The sequence below is a fragment of the Xenopus laevis genome, chromosome 3L (assembly GCF_017654675.1).
Source record: "Xenopus laevis strain J_2021 chromosome 3L, Xenopus_laevis_v10.1, whole genome shotgun sequence".
Classification (NCBI taxonomy): domain Eukaryota; kingdom Metazoa; phylum Chordata; class Amphibia; order Anura; family Pipidae; genus Xenopus; species Xenopus laevis.
The window spans coordinates 123,231,141-123,237,421 of NC_054375.1; positions in this window are offsets into that span (position 1 = coordinate 123,231,141).

Consider the following 6,281-nt stretch of genomic DNA (forward strand, 5'->3'; position numbering starts at 1 on the left):
TTTTGGGGTGTGGGAAGAACCGTAATACCCAGAGGAAAGCCACGCAAAGACCTTGCAGATATTGTCCTGGCTGGAATAGAACTCAGGACTGACTGCCAGCAAAGTAATATTATTCTGTGCTACCTTGGGAGGGTATTGAGAGAAGTACTAGAAGCACTTGCTTCAGTTAGTAGGTACTACCTCTATGCCAGTGGGCATCTAGCACTGGAACATATAAACTGTATGATATGTCACCAGTAGAAATGTGCAAATCTTACATCCAAAGGGGTATATTTATCAACGAGTGAAATTAGAGATCGCCACAGTCCTCTACTGTGAAATTCCGCCACTCATCATTCATTCATTCCTATGAGATTTTGAAAGGTGTGTTTATAAAATGGATGAACTTTACTTTCGCCCATTGATAAATACTCTTAAAAATCCCATAGAAATGATGAGTGGCGGAATTTGACTGTGGTGATCTCTAACTTCACTCTTTAATAAATATACCCCATAGACTTTGGTTTGAGTCACGGTATAGTGACTTACAGAGAGGCAAATCCATGATTGTAAATGATTGGGGCCCCAACAAGCAGTTGCATAGGCTGCAATGAGCAATAAGATGCAAATAAGGCACGGGGCCTAAGCCATTTGTAACTGTGTGAGAACTGAAAGTTAATGGGATAAAGCGGCACAAAAGATCCCAGCTCAAATCCCCGGGGAGCCATATGGTGGAGACCAGGGCTGATCAGGTAAAGCTGCTTACAGACATCTCTTCATACTTGCCAACAGCTCTTGGGAGAGGCTGGAAAGGAAAACATTGGCTGTACGGAGGCATTGGGCTAATGTGAGGCTGCAGGAAGGCCCAGGTTCCCTTTCAGTGGCCCAGAGACATAACAAAGATAGATCTGACACTCTGTTCAGTGTTGGTCAGTGTGAGGGTCATAGTAACAAAAAGTAAGTTAGGTTGAAAAAAGACATGTCCATCAAGTTCAAACTTTTAGCTCTATTTTAACCTGCCTAACTGCCAGTTGATCCAGAGGAAGGCAAAAAACCCATCTGAAGCCTCTCCAATTTGCCTCAGAGGGGAAAAAATTCCTTCCTGACTATAAAATGGCAATCGGACTAGTCCCTGGATCAACTTGTACTATGAGCTATTTCCCATAACCCTGTATTCCCTCACTTGCTAAAAAGCCATCCAACCCCTTCTTAAAGCTATCTAATGTATCAGCCTGTACAACTGATTCAGGGAGAGAATTCCACATCTTCACAGCTCTCACTGTAAAAAACCCATTCCGAATATTTAGGCGGAACCTCTTTTCTTCTAATCGGAATGGGTGACCTTGTGTCAGCTGGAAAGACCTACTGGTAAACAAAGCATTAGAGAGATTATTATATGATCCCCTTATATATTTATACATAGTTATCATATCACCCCTTAAGCGCCTCTTCTCCAGCATGAACATCCCCAATTTGGCCAGTTTTTCCTCATAGCTAAGATTTTCAATACCTTTTACCAGCTTAGTTGCCCTTCTCTGTACCCTCTCTAATACAATAATGTCCTGTTTGAGTGATGGAGACCAAAACTGTACGGCATATTCTAGATGGGGCCTTACAAGTGCTCTATACAGTGGAAGAATGACCCCCTCCTCCCGTGACTCTATACCCCTTTTAATAAAGCTCAAGACCTTATTTGCCCTTGATGCTGCTGACTGGCATTGCTTGCTACAGCCAAGTTTATCATCTACAAGGACTCCAAGGTCCTTTTCCATAATAGTTCAGTCCCATTAAGGGTATAAGTGGCTTGGATATTTTTACATCCCAGGTGCATGACTTTACATTTATCAACAATGAATCTCATTTGCCACTTAGCTGCCCAGATTGCCAGATCCTGTTGCAAGGATGCCACATCCTGGATGGAATTAATTGGGCTGCAAGATTACGGTCCCTTATGGGCAGAAACAATGACTACAATGAGACACAAGTATTCTAATTTTGAAACAATTTTAATTATTAAACAAAAAGCAACGGAGCAAAGTTGGTCAAACAGTTTTTTTCAGCGGCAGGGAAGCGGCACGGGCTCCCTGTCAATCATTCAAGTCCTATTTATTAGCAAACCCCAGTGCTTTTCTGGTAGTGATTAACTCTTTATAGAGTATTTCAGATGAGTCTGGCCAATGGGGAGGTACCCAAGACTTACATACAAATGACACGTATAATACTCACATATATACATGGAAAGGTTTCAAGAGTTCATCCTAATGAAATACATCGGGAGTAAGGTATTTGGTGTCTTGTTCTGGACTCCACATGTTACTGAACTATGACTCCCAGAATACATTAACCTGTAATAATATAATGTGGAATGCTAGTAGTGATGTGCCCAAAGATGAGCACCGGCTGGACAGATTCGGGTTGAAATTTGGTTAATTGAGGGTCAGACTGTACGCTGCAGGTCCTACAATGGCAACATTGGGTTAGGATCAGGTGTGAGTTAGGGTGTGGGCTAAGGTTTTGCAGGTTAGGGTTGGGTGCGGGTTGAGTTTTTCCTGACATCAATAAATGCTAGGGGTCGTGACATTTGGGGAACCAACTTTAATAAGGGTTAGAGGTTGGGCCATTTTTCATTTACTTTATAGGTCCCACCAGGGCCACACAGATGTACTTTCTGTAGTGAGGCACAGTGATTGGTTACAGATGAGGGGAGGGACCAGTAACCGCAGAAAAGGAACACCCTCACTGGCTGATAGCCGTCAATGTCAACAAGGAAATGACAACTTTTGGGGTTTCACAGCAGTGAGGCAAGCTGAGTCTCAATAGAAGACAGAAAAGTAGATTTTAGGTTAAAGTCTAATCTTGGTTTGATTTGATTTTCCATATATATGTGAGAAGGTGACAGTGCGTGTATTTTCCTTGAGATAAAAGTCAGGTTTAGGTTTTGGGGGGCTGGAGAGTTAATGCACTACTAGAAAAGCACAGGGTGTGGGGGAGACGTGAGCACAATGAGATGCTTATACACAGGCCACTGAACAGGTTAAGCACTCACATCATTACAAGAAATGTCCGACCACATGGAACTCGCCACGCAAATTAAAAAATTAAAGGAATTCTATCATAAACTCGTCTTTTCTCTGTAAATTTCCATTTGAAAATGTTACAAAATCTACACAATATACAGAACTCCAAGGTACCATGAAAGCTGCAGCCTTACATAGGACTGGTCCTACATTGGACCTTCGCCAGTCTCACTCCAGCTGGGGCAAACTGTCCAACCCTGTGCCTGCTGAGCATGCTGGGAGTTGTAGTTTGCATCAGCTGAAGGGGCCAATCTTGGCATGTCTGTGCCCCTGCAGTGCTGGGTAATGTACATTTATCTTACAGTATGTTCAGTGATGGACATGAGCTGTACACTGTATATCTGTCCCTGATACAGCACAACAGGATTCATTTCACACACACAATGCTTTATACTTACAGGCACATTATACAGTTATTTTACAGAGATCCCAGCACGAGGCAAAGCTCACACCTGCTGCTGTTGTTTTAGGAATGTAACAGATTATCTTTCATAAGTGCAAATAATAGTACAGGGTGATGGCGAATGAAAAGGATGTTGAATGGGACAGAAACACACGTAGCCCAGTTACTGGAATCTGCATCCACACTGGTTATTTGTTAAATATTCCTGCAATGTTCTTTATTTGGGTGGAAGTGATTGTATGAATACAGGAGTTGTACAAATACAGCCATAAGCTATGGGATGCAAACGCTCTGCTTCTCTGATCAGTACAATATGAACCAGACAGTGGTGTAACTACATGTTATTGGGCCCCACAGCAAATTCAAAGCATTGGACATAATCTACCAAGATATTTTGAAATTGCTCATTAATTACAGATTTACTGGGCCTCCTGCTGGGTCTGCTTCCTCTGTAGTTACACCCCTGAAACCAGGCAAATATTTGTATTGCCAGAAGACCTAATGGCTCATTTACATCTGCAGGTGCCGTGGGCAACTCTGGCTTTTCCCTGCAGTGAGTTGGGCCTAAAACAACTTTCATTAAAGGAACTTGCTTCAAAATGTGATCCACTTCCATATATTTGTGCTCCACACCCCTCACTCCTTCCTGCCTCCCATTCCAAACTCCTATTCTGGAGATACCCCCACCTCCTGCCCAGGCAGTTGCTCCAGATCCCCTTCACACCTTGTGTCAATAGGTGCAGCCAGGGCCGCCATCAGGGAGGGATGGGGGTGTTATACTGGGCCCGGAGGGTAAGGGGGGCCCGGCAGTGCTGCACTTACTTGATTAGCCGGGCCCCCTGCTTTCAAAGAACTGCTGACTTCGGAAGGGAGGGCGGGAGCACCGGTAGAGGCATCTTTGGTCCATTTCCTTCCCTTATAGGTCACCAAGTTTAAGTCCCGGTTAAGCTGCTCAGGGACTGGATAACTGAGGTTTGAACTTCCCCTCCAGCTCATCCAATCCAGCTTTACCAGGACTTAAAATTCTGTGACCAATAAGGGAAGAAGATGCAGCTGCCTGTGCTCCCTCCATCTCTTCCAAAGTTGGCAGCTAAAGTACAACATGGCTGCCCCCCTAAAGTTAACCCTTTGTGGTACCTGTAATTGTATGGGGGGACTCTGACCACCAATTAATTTTTAAACTTCAGGGGGGGGGAACTGGCCACAATTTTTTTTATATGGATGTGTAAGGGGGGCCCTCGCCACCAATGTTTTTATAACATGTGGGGGGGGGGGCTGGCCACCAATTTATTTTTTTTTACGGTGTGGTGTCCTAGCCACCAATATTTTTATGGGAGGCCCTGACCACCAATTTTTTACATTTTTTGTGGGGGGCCCTGACCAATAATTTTTTATTCACATGTGGGGGACCATTGCCACCAATGTTTTTTTTTACCAATGTTTTTTTAACTGTGGGGTGGGGGGGCGGAGCTGTGGGAGGACTCGTAGTGGGGCAGGCGCAGCCCAGGAAATTTTGTCGTATGGGGCCCTGTGATTTGTGATGGCGGCCATGGGCGCAGCCCACTTGCGCCTAAAGAATCAGAAATTGATGTCACTCACACGGCAAACACCGGAAGTAACACCGGCGAACACCAGTGACGCCAGGTATACTTTGAAAAGATTTGGCACACCTGAGCCCTACTTGCACAGAATTACATATGCAGTTGCATACATTTAATCAAATTGGATGCAATTACAGTAGATGCAGCGCAATTGCATCAAGAAAATGGTCTACAATACTCTGGGAACAAGTGCATTGTGGGGAAAAAACAAGGCGCTCAGAAATTCACTTTGCTCACTGCACCTCGGTAAGTGAATTACCCTACAATGGGCTTGTGTATGTCATCTGTGCCTTCCATGAGACTATAAGCGGAGGCCGATTTGGCCACTTGTTTATGTGGGCAGCATTGCACATGGACACTACTCTAAGTCACATGACTACCAATGTGTGTCAATACGATAACCTTCGCTAATATTGTTCTTACCTCCCTGTGCACAAGTTGCTGCCCAGTCAGCTCCTGAAAATGTTTCCAATCATAGCTGACTAATGGGGGTTGATACTGATAAAAAGGTTAGGTGGAATAATGGTTAGGTGGAATAATGGGCAGGTGTACTTTCTGTACAGTACCCAGCATAAAGCTACAGCAATGTTAGTGTGTCTGCAACCTGTTAAAGGGCACCTATCGTCAAGTCAGTTGCATGCAATGGCTGCTGCTATACTTCGAATAGTAAAGCAATGACTATTTTTAATTGATTTCCTGCTTCTTTCAGTAAGAGAATGACTTACCTGCCTGTTTTCCCTGTGTGATTTGCTTACATACATATGTATTAATTCTTGGTCATAGTGCAAACATGGGCATCTATTCTTTACAGGACTACTTAGAAACTTCCTCCTTCCAAATCAAAGATATAAGGGTAAAATGACTGTTCACAGCAAATAAAAAATAAAATAAAAATTATATATATATCTATATATCTTTTTATATATATATATATATATATATATATATATATATATATATATATATATATATATATATATATATATATATATATATATATATATCTCCATAATTTAATTTGATGATAGTGTCCCTTTAAGAACAGCGCTAAAGGTAAATGCAGTGGCTGCAATCAAGAGATGCTAATTCCTGTATGCCTGAGACTAATGTAGATTCCAGTTTTAAGAATGGAGAAAAAAACAGTGTCGGCTGAATAAATAATAAATTAAGAAATGATTGATGAGAACACTGTGCCCGCCCTAGGAAGGACAGTAACCCGTG